The sequence below is a fragment of the Callithrix jacchus genome, chromosome 5 (assembly GCF_049354715.1).
Source record: "Callithrix jacchus isolate 240 chromosome 5, calJac240_pri, whole genome shotgun sequence".
NCBI lineage: Eukaryota > Metazoa > Chordata > Mammalia > Primates > Cebidae > Callithrix > Callithrix jacchus.
Window position 1 is genome coordinate 104,186,373 of NC_133506.1, and position 20,635 is coordinate 104,207,007.

The 20,635-nt window shown below is 40.8% G+C and overlaps 1 protein-coding gene and 1 non-coding gene across 5 annotated transcripts in view; one reads left to right on the plus strand and one right to left on the minus strand.

Annotated features, from left to right (window-relative positions):
* The window catches only part of TAOK1 (TAO kinase 1), a 168,749-nt gene that overhangs the window by 125,098 nt on the left and 23,016 nt on the right, over positions 1 to 20,635 (minus strand). The window lies entirely within an intron of this gene.
* LOC118154298 (U6 spliceosomal RNA) lies at positions 9,621 to 9,726 on the plus strand. Its single transcript, XR_004744173.1, has one exon. It is a non-coding gene; the product is annotated as a U6 spliceosomal RNA (small nuclear RNA).

The window sequence follows — 20,635 nt, forward strand, 5'->3', positions numbered from 1 at the left end:
AGCTACTCAGGAGGGTGAGGCAGGAGAATCGCTTGAACCCAGGCAGCAGAGGATGCAGTGAGCTAAGATCATTCCATTTCACTCCAGCCTGGGTGACAAGAGATCAAAGTTTGAAAATAAAAGATTAATATATAAAAATTGGGTGTACTTTTTTTTTGAGACAGAGTTTCGCTCTGTTGCCCAGGATGGAGTGCAATGGCGCAATCTCAACTCACTGCAACCTCCACCTCCTGGGTTCAAGCAATTCTGCCTCAGCCTCCTGAGTAGCTGACATTATAGGTGCACACCACCACACGCAGCTAAGTTTTGTATATTTAATAGAGATGGGGTTTCACCATGTTGGTCAAGATGGTCTCGATCTCCTGACCTTGTGATCTGCCTGCCTAAGCCTACCAAAGTGCCACCGAGCCCTTGTATTTTTTTAGTAGAGAATGGTATTTAGAAACTACAATCTTTTTTTTTTCTTTTTTGAGATGGAGTCTTGTTCTGTCGCCCAGGCTGGAGTGCAGTGGTGCCATCTTGGCTCACTGCAACCTCCGTCTCCTAGGTTCAAGAGATTCTTCTGTCTCAGCTTGCCAAGTAGCCCAGATTGCAGGTGTGCGTCACAACGCCTAATATTTTGTATTTTTAGTAGAGATGAGGTTTCACCAGGTTGGCCAGGCTGGTCTCAAACTACTGACCTCAGGTGATCCACCCACCTTGGCCTCCCAAGTGCTGGGATTACAGGCATGAGCCACCTCACCTAGTGGTAAAAGCCTTTACTTTTACATACTATCAATGAACTTTCTGAAAAGGAAATTAAGAAAATTCCTCTTTTTTTTTTTTCCGAGACAGAGTTTCACTCTTGTCACCCACAATGGAGTGAAATGGAACTATCTTGGCTCACTGCAACCTTTGCTGCCTGGGTTCAAGCGATTCTCCTGCCTCACTCTCCTGAGTGGCTGGAATTAGAGGCACTTGCCACCACTCCCAGCACTTTTTTTTTTGAGACAGAGTCTCGCTCTGTCACCAGGCTGAAGTGCAGTGGCATGATCTCAGCTCACTGCAACCTCTGCCTCCCAGGTTCAAACGATTCCCCTACCTCAGTCTCCCCAGTAGCTGGGAATACAGGCACACACCTCCACACCCAGCTAATTTTTGTATTTTTGGTAGAGATGGGGTTTCACCATGCTGGCCCCAGGATGGTCTTGATCTCCTGACCTCGTGATCCACCCGCCTCGGCCTCCCAAAGTGCTGGGATTACAGACGTGAGCCACTGTGGCCAGCCTAATTTTTGTATTTTTAGTAGAGATGGGGTTTCGCCATGTTGGCCAGGCTGGTCTCAAACTCCTGACCTCAGGTGATTTATCCACCTCGGTCTCCCATAAATGTCGGGATTACAGACATGAGCCACCACACCTGGCCAAAATTTCCATTTATAATATTGAAAATAACACTACTTAGAAATGTGGGGTGTACGGGAGGTGGAGGTTGCCATGAGCAGAGATCCCACCACTGCACTCAGCCTGGCAACAGAACAAGACTCCGTCTCAAAAAAACAATCAAACAAATAAAAAAACCAGAAATGTGAGGTGAAAAATAGTTGGCAGTTCATTAAAAAGCTAAGCAGAACTACCATATGACTCCAAGATTCCACTCAGCAGTCCATCCTGCATTTCCCACGTGGGATAATGGCACCACTATTATTTGTGTCTCTGAGGCCACAAAACTAAATGTGACCTTTGATATTTTTTGTCTCTTTTTTCTCCTCTAACATCAATCTAATAAATTGGTAAATCCAAGAGACTTGCATCTCTTCCTCTATCCATTACTGGTAGCCTAGACTAATGTAATAACCTCTTGTCTGAATTCTGTTTCTAATCTCATTCTCTCCAATCCATCCTGCATATTGTTTCTCTCATTTGTTCCACTAATATTTATAAAGTGCAATTTACAGGCCAGGAAATTCTTAAGAGAAGTCACAGAATTACTACTAATCCCTTTTAAATTTTATTTTATTTTTATTTTTGAGACAGAGTCTTGCTCTGTTACTCAGGCTGGAATGCAATGGCGCAATTGCACAGATCACTACAAACTCTACCTCCTGGGTTTAAGCAATTCTCCTGCCTTAGCTTCCCAAGTAGCTGGGATCAGGTGCCTACCACCAATGTCTGGCTAATTTTTTGTATGTTTAGTAGAGAATTGCTTGCTTGAACCCAGGAGGCAGAGGTTGTGGTAAGCTGAGATTGCACCACTGCACTCCAGCCTGGGCAACAAGAGTAAAACTCTGTCTCAAAAATAGAAAAAAAAATAGGCAACATCTAGTTTTAGAAATAAAAGCAACCAAAGAATGAAAAAAACATATATATATATATATATATATATATATGCAAAATACACAAACACCCATCCACACAAATCTTAAACATGTATCAGCTACCTCCGTTCACTCCATGTGTTATTCACACTTATTCTTCACTCCTGGTGTTACAATTTTCTTTCTTTTTTTTCTTTTTTTTTTTTTTTTGAGATGGAGTCTTGCTCTGTTGCCCAGGCTGGAGTGCGGTGGCGTGATCCCAGCTCACTGCAACCTTTGCCTTGTGGGTTCAAGGGATTCTCCTGCCTCAGCCTCCTGAGTAGCTGGGATTACAGGCATGTGCCACTGCATTTTTTGTATATTTAGTAGCAATGGTGTTTTGCCACATTAGCCAGGCTGGTCTCAAACTCCTAACCTCAGTGGTGGGGCCACCTTGGCCTCCCAAACTGCTGAGATTACAGATGTGAGCCACAGCACCCAGCCTAGTGATACAATTTTCCATCTCATTTCAGGTAACCTGTCTTTCCCAACTTGGCAGTAATTCACAACTGCATCCCTTCCTGCGCTCACTTCCACAAGCAAACTCAAGGTATCAAGGTAAAGTATAATAATTATTATAGTATTTATGTATTTACTAATCATTTATCATCTAAAACCATTCTGTTTTTTTTTTAACTGTATCACTGATGAAGCATTGTGCTCCTAATTCTGTCTCTAAATAAATAAATAAATAAAAAATATCAGTCATATACTTCTCTGGTATATATTAATAGATATTACCAGGCATGGTGTCTCACACCTGTAATCCCAGCACTTTGGGAGGCCGAAGTGGGTGGATTACCTGAGGTTAGGAGTTCGAGACCAACCTGGTCAACAAAGAGGAACTCTGTCTCTATTAAAAATACAAAAATTAGGTAGGCATGGCGGTGCACGCCTGTAATCCCAGCTACTTGGGAGGCTGAGGCAGGAGAATCACTTGAACCCAAGAGGTAGAGGTTGTAGTGAGTTGAGATCACACCACTGCATCCAGCCTGGGCAATAGAACAAGACTGTGTCTCAAAAAAAAAAAGATATTAATTTGCTACTTAATGCAATAATTATTCTACATATGTTGAATTCAGCTGCATCAGGTAATTTATATTCAAAAAAATTTACCCATTTTAAGTGTAAATGTATATATGCATATACAGTATGTCTTGATACTACCACTGCAACCAAGAATATTTCTATCACTACAAAAAATTTCCATAGTCCTTTATACTATTATATATATGTAATTTTTTTTTAATGTAGTCTCACTCTGTTGCCCAGGCTGAAATGCCGTGATATGATTTTGGCTCACTGCAACCTCTGCCTCCCAGGTTCAAGTGATTCTTCTGCCTCAGCCTCCCAAGTAGCTAGGACTATAGGTGCATGCCACCATGCCTGGCTAATTTTTTTACTTTTTGTAGTGACAGGGTCTTGCTATGTTATTTCGAACTGGGTTCAAGTGATCCTCCCACCTTGGACTCCCAAAAAGTTGGAAGCATAGAAATGAGCCACCACACCCAGCCTCTTTGACCCAATTTCTGTCACTATTGTTTTGCCTTTTTAGGAACTTCATGTAAATGGATTCATTCATACACTTTGTAGTCTTTGGTGGCTGCTTTTTTCACTTAACATAATGTTTCTGAGATTCATTCATGTTGTTGCTGAATAGCATTCAATGGTATAGAAAACACAATTTTTAAAATTCATTCACCATCTGATGGTCATCTGAGTTGTTTCCAATTTTTTACTAATATGCATAAAGTTGCTATTAATATAGCTGGCCCTCCATATCCTTGGATTTCACATCCATGATTCAACCAAACTTGGATTTAAAATAGAAAACTTTTACATTTCTTTTGATGCTCACATAATTCTAATAGTAAATAGGACAAAAAAAAGAAAAAGTAATATTGGAACAATGTTTAAATTTGGGATTACACATATGAATCTTTTCTAACAGTCTTCTCAAAACATTGCTGATCCACCACACCATTTTTCCTACAGAATATAAAGGCAGTTCCATAGGCATAAGTACTTCCTCATTTTATTGGAATTGAAATAGAATGCAATACTTATTTCCAACTTCCACGTTTTCTACTTCAAAAAGCCAAGTTAGATTATTATATCTTGTACATTAAATGCCAAAATAAACCAGAGGTGGGCTAATAAGTTTAATCAAAAATAAGTTTTAATAATAGGGCAAATATACTCTATAAAACCAATTTGAAGAAATACATAGGCTGGAACAGTGGCTCATGTGTGTAATCCCAACACTTTGGGAGGCTGAGGCGGGTGGATCACTTGAGGTCAGGAGTTCAAGACCAGCCTGGCAAACATGGTGAAACCCCATCTCTACTAAAATACAAAAATTATATTGGGCACAGTGGCTCCCACTGTAATCCCAGCACTTGGGGAGGCCAAGGCTGGTGGATCACAAGGTCAGGAGTTCGAGACCAGCCTGGCCAATATGGTGAAACTCCATCTCTACTAAAAATACAAAAATTAGCTGGGCATGGTGGTGGGCGCCTGCATTCCCAGCTACTCGGGAGGCTGAGACAGGAGAATCGCTTGAACTTGGGAGACAAGGTTGCAGTGAGCCAAGATCGTACTACTGCACTCCAGTCTGGGTGACAGAGCAAGAGCCCATCTAATAAATAAATACAAAAATTTGCCAGGCATGCTGGCAGCTGCCTGTAATCCCAGCTACTCGGGAGGCTGAGGCAGGAGAATCGCTTGAGCCCAAAAAGAAAAAAGAAAGAAATAAAGAAATTTCTAACCTAATCTAGTCATTCAAGTGAATCTTCTAAGTTTCCTATAAAAGTGTGCCACACTAATGTATCCAATTTAGTAATCTGAAAATGTAAGTTTTTTTTCTTAAATTTATTTAGAGACAGAGTCTCACTCTCTTGCCCAGGTTAAAGTGCAGCAGCACGAGCATAGCTCACTGTAGCCTTCATCTCCTGGGCTCAAGTGATCCTCCTACCTTAGCCTCCCAAGCAGCTGGGACTACAGGCATACACCACAACGCCCAGCTGCTTTTTTTTTTCAGTAGAGACAAAGTCTTGCTTTGTTGCCCAGACTGGCCTGCAACTCCACAGCTCACTCACCTAAGAACGAACATGACCAGAAAGGAGGAGTTTTCTTAAACAAAATCCTGGGAGGGCATTGTTTTGGACTAAGCTCATGCACTAGGCCCCAACAAATCAAACCAAAATGGAGTCACTCATGCTAAGACTTTAAGGATAAACACACAGATTCCAGACCAGACCACATTTTGTTTTTTTTTCTCCAGCAAATCTCTATAACAAACACTCCTGACAATATAGGTATCCACTCCCAAAATCCCCTTTAAGTCTTTTACCCAAATTCATTTCCTCTCACCTAGAGATCATGAAGCTTCAGATGATCATGCAACAAAGGTTCCAGCCAGTTCCAGGTGAAGACATAACCCTGGCCATCAGAAAGCCACCCTGCCTCCACTAGACAGAACAGGGTGAGAGTTCTGTGATCTCCAACAGGTAGAGACTACACCCCAAGTCAGCATGAAGCAGTTACAGAAGAAAAACCTTTAGTCCCTCTGCCTCCCATAAAGATTTATGGGGATCACGTCTCTTGGGGGAAGATGAGGCAGCAAAATAGGTCTGGAGGCAGAGAATCTAAGGCTGTTTCATGCCAACTTCCTAGAACTAAATTGAAAGGAAAACCCTAACTTTCCTTACCTAAGTAAAAGACCAGAGGCTTCTCCCTTTGACCTTTTCTGAGCACTGCAGATGAGAAATTTGCTGGCCCCAACAAATAAGACTGATTGCTGGTGGAGTCTTCATTTGCAACTGTGTAACTTCACCCTGGCCTCTTGATTGGTAGCTTTTTGCAGACGTGAACTTACAAAGATTTTGCAACCAATCAAATGTTTGCACAGGAGTGTGACCATTTTAACTTCACATCAGCCTCTGGTTGGCTGTTTTCTGCAACCAATCAGACTGATTGCAGGCTACCACTTCAGTTACATGAGATGAGCATGAAGTGGACAATGGGAAACTTCTAGGGAATATGTGAACCCAAGAAGATTCTACATCGGGACCCCTTGAGAGGCTGCTCAGGTCCACTTCCACACTGTTGTGTGCTTTGATTTTCAATAAATCCCTGCTTTCGTTCTTTTCCTACTTCATTCTTTCTTTGCTTTGCTGGATGTCTGGTCCAATTCTTTGTTCAAAACACCATGAACCTGGACAATTTGCAGTCATGACCCTCTACCAGGGATAAAAATACAAGACTTCTTTTTTTATCTTTCTGGTTCAAATGGAAGAAAAAACTCTTTTGAGTTTTCCCAAAACTCAACACTATTATAGTTTTCCTTTAATATTAAAGTAAAATCACAAGATAAAAATTAAATTTTACTGTCAACAAGATCAGGTGTATTGATTAAATCTTATAATCTTATTTCAAAATAAAAATAGAGCACACTGTATAACAGATATTAAATAAATTCAAAACTTCAGAAATAAAAGGTATCTTGGATGGACAAGGGCCTGAAGGGTTAGGTGGCATACTTAAGATCACAGTTAATAACAGAAAGGTAACTAAAAAACCTAAATGTACTAAATACAAGAGGGTATCCTAAATTAGATCCTGAAACAGAAAAAGGATGTTAGTGGAAAATCTAGATAAAGTTGCTAGTTTAGTTAATAATACTGTAACAATGTTAACTTGTTAGCATTCACAAATGTACCATGGTTATTTAAAATGTTAACATTAGAGGCACCCCTGTAATCCCAACACTATGGGAGGCTGAGGTGGGACGGATCACTTGAGGTCAGGAGTTTGAGACCAGCCTGGCCAACATGGTGAAATCCTGTGTATACTAAAAAATACAAAAAGTAGCCAGGCGTGGTGGCATGCACCTGTAATCCTAGCTATGAGGCTGAGACACAAGAATCACCTGAACCAAGGAGCTGGAGGTTGTAGTGTCCCACAGACTGGGCCACAGAGTGAGACTCTCAAAAAAAAAAAAAAAAAAGGGGGGAAAGTACATGAAAGGTATATAAGAACTTTGTACTACCTTTGCATTTTTTCTGTACATATGAAATTATTAAGTAAAAATAAAATGCTTATTTTAAAATTCTAAATCTGAAACTGATTTCTAATTCAGAATACTTCCCATGTGTTTCCATAAGAATACCCACATAGGGCTGGGCTCAGTGGCTCATGCCTGTAATCCTAGCACTTTGGGAGGCCTAGGTGGGTGGATCACGAGGTCAGGAGATCAAGACCATCCTGGCCAACATGGTGAAACCCTGTCTCTACTAAAAAGACAAAAACATAAGCTGGGCATGGTGGCGCACACCTGTAGCAACTTCTTAGGAGGCTGAGGCAGAAGAATTTCTTGAACCCAGGAGGCAGAGACTGCAGTGAGCCGAGATCACACCACTGCACTACAGCCTGGACAACACTACGAGACTCCATCTCAAAAAAAAAAGAACCATACAGAAAGGCATTAAGTTCTAAAACCAAGTATACAAAGATAATAAACTATAGCACCTGCCTGAAGCACCCTCAAACAAACAAAAAAATCAAAAGAAATATTCCCTATTTTTCTGTTTAATAGGAAAGGAAACTAACACTCACTGACTTCTTGCTATATTCCAGGCATTTTGCTTATTTAATTCTCATAACTGGGCTGGGCAAAGTGGCTCACGCCTGTAATCCTAGAGCTCTGGGAGGCCAGGGCAGGAGGACTGCTTGAGCCCAGAAGTTTGAGACCAGCCTGGGCAACATGGTGAAACCCCCTCTCTACCAAAAAAAAAAGAAAAAATTTAGCTAGCCGTTGTAGTGCGCAACTGTACTCCCAGCTACTTGGAAGGACCCCTTAAGCCCAGGAGGCAGAGGCTGCAGTTGACCCACTACACTCCAGCCTGAGTAACAAAGCCAGATTTTGCCTCAAAAAAAAAAAAAAAAAAAAATATATATATATACACACACACATCTATGTATATGTGTGTGTAATTCTCACAACTGTTTTAAAATAATTATCACCTCAAATTATACTTGAAGCTCAAAAAAGTTAAGTAATTTGCTCACTATCATATAGTTACTAAATAACAGAGCCAGATTTCCATAATACTTCATCAACTTCCTCTAGGTTATCCATGCACTCCACAGTCATCTGTGTATTTAAAAGAAGTATTTGTTACTAAATTTTAGATTCCATGATGTTTTTCACATCAAAACCCTCACTGCCAATCCCATTGCCACTACCTTTTGTTCAAGTCTGTTACCTCTTATCTGTTCTAGAGCAAAACACCTCTCAAGCATTCCAATCTCTAGTCTTATCCCCTTTAATCCTTTCTGTATACCTGTAAAGAACAGCTTCTTGCTGGCCTCCCAGCATCTGTGAGGATGTTTTAGTAATGGTCTTAGATTTCCTTTTGAGAGACTACCTCTCTTATGCCTAGGTGTTTCCTTTTAGGAAAACATGTACTTGGATTCTGGAGATTCTGAATCTTGAGCAAATGATACAAGTCTGGAAAAAAACAGTTAGCACTTATTCATTTGGGTGGCATACTGAATTGTCGGTTCATTCCTTATATCAAGCAAGACCCCAGGAGTTATCCTAGACTGTCTCTCCAGCCTTCCTTTTCTGTCTATGAGCAACTTAATAGCCTTATAATAAAATTCTTTTTTTTTTTTTTTTTTTGAGACAGAGTATCATTCTGTGGCCCGGGCTGGAGTGCAGTGGTGTGATCTCGGCTCATGGCAACCTCTGCCTCCCCGGTTCAAGCGATTCTTCTGCCTCAACCTCCTGAGTAGCCGGGATTTCAGGCACCTGCCACCATGCCCAGATAATTCTGGTATTTTTAGTAGAGACGAGGTTTCACCATGTTGGCCAGGTTAGTCTTGAACTCCTGACCCTCAAGTGATCCGCCAGCTTCGGCCTCCCAAAGTCTTGGAATTACAGGCGTGAGCCACCACACTGGACAATAAATTTTTTTTTTTTTTTTGAGACAAAGTCTTGCACTGCTGCCCAGGCTGTAGTACAATGGCATGATCTCAGCTCACTGCAGTCTCTGCCTCCTGGGTTCAAGCAATTCTCCTGCCTCAGCCTCTCTAGTAGCTAGGACTACAGGCATGCGCCACCATGCCCAGGTAATTTGTTTTGTCTTTTTAGTAGAGATGGTGTTTCACCATGTTGGTCAAGATGGTCTCAATGTCCTGACCTCATAATCTGCCTGCCTTAGCCTCCAAAAGTGCTGGGATTACAGGCATGAGCCACCATGCCCGACCAAGAAACTTATGTGTGCTCACTACAGCAGCACATATACTGAAAACCTGGAACAATACAGAGATTAGCATGGACGCGGTGCAAGGATGACATACAAATTTGTGAAAGGCTCCATTAAAAAAAAACAGGAAACTTACGTCAGTTGTGCCAAACTTCAAACTATTTTCTAAACAGCAAAAAGAGAAACTAAAGGTCAGCAGTCAATAAAGACAACTTCCGACAAGTAATCTAACACAACACAAAAATAGGCACCTCCTACTATTGACCTCTTTTTTTCTGATAAGCACAACTTCCAAAGGAAGATATGTAGGTCACCCAACTTCTATACTTTAGCAACCAAGGAGAAGTGGATGAGTCGTCCTATTTCTCTGCCCAATATTTCTTTTCTTTCCTTAGCAAATGTTATCGTGTCTCTATTTACTTATTAACACAAAGGTGGAGGTAAAATATGTTGATTTGTAAGTTATATATTGCAGAAAATATCAGAAGACACAGAAAAGCAAAACCTAGTTTATTAACATTAACCACTGGTAAAATTTGAGAAGCATGGAATATCACAGTTACCAAGTAACAACTTACCAATGTTCAATATTGTCAATAAACTAGGTTTTGTTCCTCTGTGTCCTTTGATATTTTCTACAAAATACGTATTATATAATAAAGCAAATTAAAAAAAAGAGTTTAAGGGATTTTAAATGCCAGAAAAGAACACCAGCAAGCCATATAAACCTCCAAACTATAACTTTCTTTTTTTTTTTTTTTGAGACAGAGAGTCTCGTTCTGTTGCCCAGGCTGGAGTGTAGTCGTGCATTCTTGGCTCACTGCAACCTCTGCTCCCAGATTCAAGCAATTCTCATGCCTCAACCTCTCGAGTAGCTGGGATTACATGTGTGTGCCATGACGCCCAGCTAATTTTTAGTAGACATGGGGTTTTGCCATGTTGGCCAGGCTGGACTCGAACTCCTGACCTCAGTGATCCACCCACCTTGGTCTTCCAAAGTGCTGGGATTACAGGCGAGAACCACTGTGCCTGGCCTCCAAACTATAACTTGTATTCAATTAACCATTTATATTATAATATGATTATGCTTATAAAAACAATAGCTGAGTTTCCATGAAAAAAACAGCAGTGGCTAATAGCATGGGTGCAGTGACTCACGCTTGTAATCCCAGCACTTTGGGAGGCCGGGGTGGGGGGATCACAATGTCAAGAGATGGAGACTATCCTGACCAACATGGTGAAACCCCATCTCTACTAAAAAATATAAAAATTAAGCCAGGCGAGGTGGCTCATGCCTATAATCCCAGCACTTTGGGAGGCCAAGGTGGGCAGATCATGAGGTCAGGAGATCAAGACCATCCTGGCTAAGACAGTGAAACCGTGTCTCTACTAAAAATGCAAAAAATTAGCCAGGTGTGGTGGTGCACACCAGTAGTCCTAGCTACTCGGGAGGCTGGGCAGGAGAATCACTTGAACCTGGGAAGTGGACGTTGCAGTGAGCTGAGATCACGCCACTGCACTCCAACCTAGGTGACAGAGCTAGACTCGTCTCAAAAAAAAAAACAAAAAAATTAGCTGGGTATGGTGGCACAAGTCTATAGTCCCAGCTCCTCAGGAGGCTGAGGCAGGAGAATCGCTTGAACCTAGGAGGCAGAGGTTGCAGTGAGCTGAGATCGCACCACTGCACTCCAGCCTGGTGAGACTCTGTCTCTAAAAAATAAAAAATAATGTGCAGTTATTCTAAATGATGCTGTTTTGCTAAGGAAAAAGCAATGGCTTCTCACTATTGAAGTGCTAATTATACAAATATTTAATTTTATATAACTAGGCAATTACCAACTATCCTTATAAATCCATTTATAAGGAATCCTATATCTGGTATAAACTATTCTGCTAAATAGCCCAAACAGGCATTTCAGAAGTATGTAACTCCATTCATCCCTTGGTGCATAAAAGCACAGATTCATATTCATAATAACTGTGGTATCACTCCATGCTCTCACAATTCAACCAATAATGATGTTGCAATATTGGCCATAACATTATGATAAAATTTAAACCAATAAAATTTTTTTTTAAAACTTGGTGTATACAAACTTGGGAACAACTTCTACTTCTGAGCAATGATAAGCTAACTAGAACAAGATTTACCTTCCTGCCATAAACACCTGAAAAACTAGAAAACTACTTTTTGGACACTGAATAAGAGGCAACACAGGACTACGATCTCTCAGAGAAGCTAAACAAACAAGGTAAGTTGTATGGTTACTGGCTTTCTATCTGAAAACAAATGAATAATTACAGTTGACATTTCAACACTCCTCTCTATAACTGAGAAAACAAATAGAGAAAATCAGTCGATACACAGAAAACATAAACCACACTTAAACTAACTTGACCTAATTCACGTTATAGAACCCTATACACAACAAATGCAGAATACACATTCTTCTCAACTATGTATAGAACAACCAAAATAGACCATATATTGGGCCATGAAACAAGTTTGGTTTTTGTTTTGTTTGGTTTTCTGAGACAGTGTCTCACTCTGTCACCCAGGATGTAGTCCAGTGGTGTGATCTTGGCTCACCACAACCCCCACCTCCCAGGTTCAAGCAATTCTCCTGCATCAGCCTCCCAAGTAGCTGGGATTACCGGCATCTGCAACCATGCCCGGCTAATTTTTTGTAGTTTTAGTAGAGATGAGGTTTCACCATGTTGGCCAGGCTGGTCTTGAACTCCTGACCTCAAGTGATCCACCCACCACCACAGCCTCCCAAAGTGCTGGGATTACAGGTGTGAGCCACCATGCCCAGCCTGAAACAAATTTTGATAAATAAAGAATTAAATTCAGATAGTATGTTTTCTGACAACACAGAATTAAATCAGAAACCAAAAATCAGAAAAATAACAAGAAAATTCCTAAATATTTAGAAATTAAACACACTTCTAAATACATATGGTTGGTAAAAGAGAAATATAAAAGTGGCATTAGAAAATATTCTGAATTTAAAAAGAGACACAGGAAAATTGTATAACATAAACCCTCATACTAGAAAAGAAGAAAGATTTAATATCTAAATAGAAGCATCCAGCTTAAGAAACTTTAAAAAAAAAATAAAAGGAAGAGCAAATTAAACACAACGCAGAAAAAAGAAATAATGAGCCAATATCAAACAAGTGTAAAACAATCAATAGAGAAAAGTTAATGACATCAAAAACTAGTTTTTGTTGTTGTTTGTTTTGAGATGGAGTCTTGCTCTGTCACCCCGGCTGGAGTGCAGTGGGGCAATTCTGACTCACAGCAACCTTCACCTCCCAGATTGAAGTAATTCTCACCTCAGCCTCCTGAGTAGCTGGGGTTACAGGCACCTGCAACCACACTGGCTAATTTTTTTATATTTAGTAGAGACAAGATTTCACCATCTTGGCCAGGCCGATCTTGAACTCCTGACCCCAAGTGATCTGCCCACCTCTGTTTCCCAAAGTGTTGGGATTATAGGCATGTGCTAGCACGCCCAGCCTCAAAAGCTAGTTATTTGAAAAGTAAAATAGGTAACTCTGTGGCCAGACTAACGCCAAAAAGAAAGAAGACATAAATTAGCAGTATCAGGAATTAAAGAGGGGTATCACTACAGACCCTATCAACATTAAAAGAATAACATGGGATTATTACAAATAATTTTACCAGTTAATCTGATCAATCCCATGAAATGGAAAGTCTCTGAAAAAACATGAACTGTCAAAGTTCACTAAAAATTAAATACAGGGGCCTGGCACAATGGCTCACGCCTGTAATCCCTGCACTTTGGGAGGTTGAGGCAGGTGGGTCACCTGAGGCTGGTCAGGAGTTCGAGACCAGCCTGACCAACATTGTGAAACCCAGTCTCTATAAAAATACAAAAATTAGCTGGGTGTGGTGGTACACACCTGTAGTCCTGGCTACTTGGGAGGCTGAGGCAGGAGAAACCCCTGAAACCAGGAGGTGGGGTGGCAGCAAGCCAAGACTGCACAACTGCAATCTTTGCCTGGCCAACAGAGTGAGACTCGATCTCAAAAAAAAAAAAAAAAAAGATAGAGGACAGCATAGTAACTCTCACCTATAATCCTAGTACTGTAGGAAGCTGAGGAGGGAGGATCACTTGAGCCCAGGAGTTCGAGACCAGCCTGGGCAACATGGCAAAACTGGCAAAACCTAATCTCTACAAAAAAAAATTTTTTTAACTAGCTGGGTGTGGTGGCACATGCCTGTGGTTCCAGATACTTGGGAGGCTAATGCAGGAGGATTGCTTGAACCCAGGAGGTCAAGGCTGCTGTGAGCCATGATGGCACGGTGGCTCATGCCTGTAATCCCAGCACTTTGGGAAGCTGAGGTAGGCGGATCACAAGATTAAGAGATCAAGACCATTCGGGCCAACATGGTGAAACCCCGTCTCTACTTAAAAAAAAAAAAAAAAAAAATACAAAAATTAGCTGGGCATGGTGTCACATGTCTGTAGTCCCTGCTACTTGGGAGTCTGAGACAGGAAAATCACTTGAACCCGGGAGGCAGAGGTTGCAGTGAGCTGAGATCGTGCCACTGCACTCCAGTCTGGCGACAGAGAGAGACTCTGTCTCAAACAAAAAAAAAAAAGAAAGAAAGAATACCAGTTCTATATAAACAATTCCAGCATATAAACATTTACCAACTTACCTTGTGAGGCCAATATTACCATGACACCAAAACCAAATATGAACAAGAAAACTATAAACCAGGATCTCAAATAGATACAAATGCAAAAATCTGGAACAAAAAATTTACAAATAGATACTAGCAATTTATAAAAAGAACATATCAAGTGTGATTCCTCTCAGGAGTAAAAATCAATCCATATAATTCACTGTATCAGTCTAAAAAAGTATAACCATATGAGTTCAACAAATGTCCCCCAAAAAAGTATTTGACAAACAATTAATACATGATAAAAACTCTAAGAAAACCACAGACAGAAGGAAAGTTCCTTAAACTGATAAATCGTATCTATAAAAACCCTATAGCTGGCCAGGCACAGTGGCTCATGCCTGTAATCCAGCAATCAGGGAGGCCGAGGCAGGTAGATCATGGCCAACATGGTGAAACGCTGTCTCTACAAAAAATACAAAAATTAGCCAGGCGTGGTGGTGGGCTCCTGTAATCCCAGCTACTTGAGAGGCTGAGGCAGAAGAATCACTTCAACCTGGGAGGCACAGGTTGCAATGAGCTGAGATCGAACCACTGAACTCCAGCCCCAATAATAGAGTGAGACTCCATCTCAAAAAAAAAAAAAAAAAAAAATCCCTATAGCTAATATCCTATGCAATGATAAAAGATTAAGTATTTTCCAGCAGGGCATGGTGGCTCAGGCCCATAATCCCAGCACTGTGGAAGGCTGAGGCAGGTGGATCACCTGAGGTCAGGAGTTTGAGACCAGCCTGACCAACATGGAACAACCCTCTCTCTACTAAAAATACAAAATTAGCCAGGCATGGTGGTGCATGCCTGTAATCCCAGCTACTCAGGAGACTGAGACAGGAGAATCGCTTGAACCCAGGAGGCGGAGGTCACAGTGAGCCAAGATTGTGCCACTGCACTCCAGCTTGGGTAACAAGAGCAAGACTCCGTCTCAAAAAAAAAAAAAAAAAAAAGAAAGAAAGAAAAAGAAAATCCCAAACAGTCTAAAAAATAGCTACTAGAAATAAGTGAATTTACTAAGGTTGCAGAATACAAAGTTAATATAAAAAAATCAATTATGGTTGGCACAGTGACTCATTCTTGTAATCCCAACACTTTGGGAGGCCGAGGTGGGTGAATTGCTTGAGTTTGAGACCAGCCTGGGCAACATGGATGGAGAAACCATCCCTAAAAAATCAGCTAGGCATGGTGGCATGCACCTGTAGTCCCAACTACTTGGGAGGCTGAGGTGGGAGAACTGCTTGAGCCCAGGAGGCAGAGACTGCAGTGAGCTGAGATCATACCACTGTACGCCCAGCCTGGGTGACAGGGTGAGACCCCATCTCAAAAAAAAAAAAAAAAATTAGCTAGTTCCAGCTATTTGGGAGGCTGAGGTGGGAGGATCACTTGAACCCAGGAGGTCAAGGCTGCAATGAGCCAAGACTGTGTCACTGTACTCAAGCCTGGGCGACAGAATGAGACCCTGTCTCAAAAAACAAATAAGCTGGCAGGGCATGGTGGCTGTTGCCTGTAATCTTAACACTGTGGGAGGCCAAGGCAAGTGGATCACCTGAGGTCAAGAGTTCAAGACCAGCCTGGCCAACATGGTGAAACCCTGTCTCTACTAAAAATACAAAAATTAGCTGGGCATGGTTTTTGCTGCCTTTAATTCCAGCTACTCGGGAGGCTGAGGCAGAAGAATCACCTGGGTCTGGGAGGTGGAGGTTGCAGTGAGCAGAGATTGTGCCACTGTATTCCAGACTGGGCGACTGTACAAGACTCTGTCTCAAAAAAAAAAAAAAGCAAAACAATCAATTGTTTGTTTACATACTCATAAAGAAACTGAAATTTTTTGGGGGGAAGATAACATTTTTCAGTAAAATTAAAAATCACAGCCAGGCTCCCAGCACTTTGGGAGACTGAGGTGAAAGGATCACTTGAGCTCAGAAGTTCAAAACCATCCTGAACAACACAGCAAGACCTCATCTCTACTAAAAATCAAAACAAATTAGGCAGGGGTGGTGGTGTGTGCCTATGGTCCCAGCTACTTAGGAGGCTGAGGTAGGAGGATCACTTAAGCCTAGGAGATAAATGTGGCTGTGAGCCTTGATCACACCACTGCACTCCAGCCTAGACAACAGAGAGACTCTATGCAAAAAAGAAAAAAAAATTTACAAAATACTTGTCTCTAACAAATGTGTACATGATTTTTATGCTGAAAATTACAAAACACTGATGAGGGAAATAAAAAAAAAGACCTGAATAAATGAAGAAATTACCAAATTCATAGACTGGGAAACTCAGTATTGTCAGGATATCAATGGTCCCACTAATGATCCAAAAATTCAACAAAATTCCAAAGACCAGCAGCCTTTTTTGCAGAAATTGACAAACTGATTCTAAAACACACATTAAAAAAAAAAAAAAAAAAAAAAGCGAAGCACCCAAGATATCCTAAATAAAAGAGCCACTGCACCTGGCCAATTCCAGCACTTTGGGAAGCTGAGGCAAGCGGATCATGAGGTCAGGAGTTCGAGACCAACCTGGCCAATATGGTGAAACCCCGTCTCTACTAAAAATACAAAAATTAGCCAGATGTGGTGGCACACACCTGTAGTCCCAGCTACTTGGGAGGCTGAGGCAGAAGAATCGATTGAACCCAGGAGGTGGAGGTTGCAGTGAGCTGACATCACGCGACTGCACTCCAGCCTGATGACAGAGAGAGATTCTGTCTGAAAAATAAAATTTATTCCCTGCTGTAACATCTTTTGCCATCTACAGCTGGACTGAAGTGTTGTATTGGAACCTGTTGTACATTTAAGAATAAACTTGTGGGGAAAAAAAAAGCCATAAACTAAAGAACATACCTGTAAAACCTACGTCTAATACGGGCTTATATCCTGAATATATAAATAATTCATAACTAAACAATAAGAAAACAAATAACCCAATTTAAAAATGGAGTGGAGGGGCCAGGCACCATGGCTCATGCCTGTAATCCCAGCACTTTGAGAGATGGGTGTATCACCTGAGGTTAGGATTTCAAGACCAGCGTGGCCAACATGGCGAAACCCCTCTCCAATAAATAAAGTATAAAAATTAGCCAAGCGTGGTAGCAGACGCCTTAATCCCAGCTACTTGGGAGGCTGAGGCAGGGAGAACTGCTTGAACCTAGGAGGTAGAGGTTGCAGTGAGCCAAGAAAGGGCCACTGCACTCCAGCCTGGACAATAGAGACTCCATATCAAAAAAAAGAAAAAAAAAACCAACTGGCAAACTAAAATAAGCATAATTCATTCAGTATTTACCAGACCTTTACCATGTCCCCAGCACTGTCTTAGATGCTGGGTTCAGAAATAAATAAGAGGAAAAAATATAATAAAAACTTGATTGTAATTTCATTTAACAAATATTTTTAAATAGTAAACTAAGAGATATAAAAGATAACCCTGCCCTGAAGATAACTACCCCTTTGGAAAATTAATGAGTTCCAGCTGGGCGTAGTGGTTCTTGCCTGTAATCCCAGTACTTTGGAAGGCTGAGGTGGGCGGATCACCTCAGGTTGAAAGTTCGAGACCAACCTGACCAACATGAAGAAATCCTGTCTCTACTAAAAATACAAAAATTGGCCTGGTATGGTGGTGCATGCCTATAATCCCAGCTACTTGGGAGACTAAGGCAGGAGAATTGCTTGAACCTGAGAGGCGGAGGTTGCAATGAGCCTCGATGGCGCCATTGCACTCCAGCCTGGACAACAGCAAGACTCCATCTCAAAAATAACAAAAAAGACTACTCAGCAAAGTTTTAAAATTAAACAAGCCTAAAAGATGGCAAATACATACCTTCAGCTTGCATTAAGGAAAGAAGCCACTCAGTATGTTCTATTCAATTTTTTGTATTTATTTCCAATGTATAACTGTCTCTTTTCTGATGATCCAATTAATTTCTCTAAGACTTCTCTGTGAATAATTAGCCCTTTTTTTTCCCCCATTAAATCCAATGGGTACTGTGAATCTTCCAGGTGACTACTTCTCTCTATGCTTTGAATTGAAAAAGAATAAAAAAATTCTCAGGCCTCTAAATCTATCAAATAAAAATAAAAAATGTTGCAATAAAATCCTTGTACATCATCTTTTTTTTTCTTTCTTGAAACAGAGTCTTGCTCTTCTGTCACTCAGACTGGAGTACAGTGGTGCTATCTCAGCTTACTGCAACCTCTGCCTCGCAGGTTCAAGTGATTCTCCTGCCTCAGCCTCCCACGTAGCTGGGATTACAGGCGCACACCACCACACCTGGCTATTTTTGCATTTTTTGCATTAAAGTTTATAACTGTACATAATGTTAGAAGGGTTTTTAACTTCCTTTCCAAGTTTAAACCAGTTCACCATATTTTCTCTTTTTATTTACCACAGTATTTTTTATTTGTACCAGTTTGACAATTATATAGAAACACCAAATACTTTATATCTTCAAAGATTTTTCTTGCTAACTGAAGCAGAATTCTATATTCCATAGAAGATAAACAAATGGCCAATGAGCACATGAAAAGATGCTCAGCATCATTAGTCACCAGGGAAATGCAAATCAAAACCACAAAGAAGTACCATTTCACAATCAAAAGGATGGCTATAAAATTGTTTTTTTGGGAATTAATTGCTGGAGAGGATGTGAAGAAACTGGAACCTTCATACATTGTTGATGGTAATGTACAATGGTTCGGCCACTATGGAAAATAGGTGGCCATTCCTTAAAACGTTAAACACAGAATTATCATATGACCCAGCAATTTCACTACTAGGTATATATCGAAAAGAACTGAAAACAGTACATATTAACATACAAGTATGCTCACATTAGCACTATTTATAGTAGCCAAAAAGTATTAAACAGCTGGGCATGGTGGCTCACGCCTGTAATCCCAGCACTTTGGGAGGCCATGGTGGGTGGATCACTTAAGGTCAGGAGTTCAAGACCAGGCGGGCCAACATGGTAAAACCCCATTTCTACTAAAAATACAAAAATTAGCTGGGCATGGTGGCACGTGCCTATAATCCCAGCTACTCAGGAGGCTGAGGCAGAAGAATAGCTTGAACCCAGGAGGTGGAGGTTACAGTGAGCTGAATTCGTGCCACTGCACTCCAGCCTGGGCAACAGAGCCAGACTCCATCTCAAATAATAATAATAAAGTATTGATACATGCTCCATGTTGGATAAAGCTCCAAAACATTATGCTAAATAAAAGAAGTCAGACACAAAAGGTCAAATACTGTATGATTCCTTTTTAATGAAGTATCCAGAATAGGCAAATCCACAGACATAGAACAAAGACTGGTGATTATCAGACACAGAAGAGAGAGGAAAATAGGCAGCAACTGCTACAATAAATGGGTGCAGAGTTTGCTTGAGGATTAAGGAAAATGCTTTGGAATACACATGGGTAGGCATACAATACTATGAATGTACTAAATGCCACTGAACTGCTCACTTTAAAATGATTAAAAAAAAATTTTTTTTTTTGAGACAAGGTCTCACTCTGTCACCCAGGCTGGAGTACAGTGGCATGATCTCCTCTCACTACAACCTCCACCTCCCAGACTCAAGTGATCCTCTGGCCTCTGCTTCCCAAGCAGCTGGGACTACAGACACCTGCCACCACGCCCAGCTAATTTTTACACTTTTTATAGAGACAAGGTTTCACCATGCTGCCCAAGCTGGTCTGAACTCCTGAGCTCAAGCAATCAACCCATATTGGCCTCCCAAAGTACCGAGCTTACAGGCATGAGCCACCATACCCAGCCTAAAATGATTAATTTTATATTATGTGAATTTCACCTCAATTTTTTAAAGTTTACTTTAGCCATCTGGGATGGAAACATTTCCTAACTGTATTAGACACTTCCATAAAGTCTTATTTCCCTTTTTATAAGGCAGACCAGATTGAACCTAATTAATATTTTCCTGTTGACTCAGGATCACCATTATAAATAACAATGACTATATGAGTAAGCCATTCCTCTTGTGTCTTCTCTCTGAGTCTCAGTTGTCTAATCTGTAAAATGATATTTTTTGCTAGATCACAGGATCTTAATTTTTTGAGTCACAGATACCTTGGAAGAGCCAATTAAGGTATTAATTCCTACCCTAGAAAAATGCCTATGTGCATATTCATACCAAATTGTACACAACTTCAGGAAGTTCACAGACATACTGTAACCCACAAAAGCAATTCCCATAGGTTCAGCATTTCTGATTCGACTACAGTCTAATACAGTGGAATAGCATAAAGATTTATATCAGTTCATGAAACTATGCAGAGCTTTTTACTTTAGTTTTGTAAATAA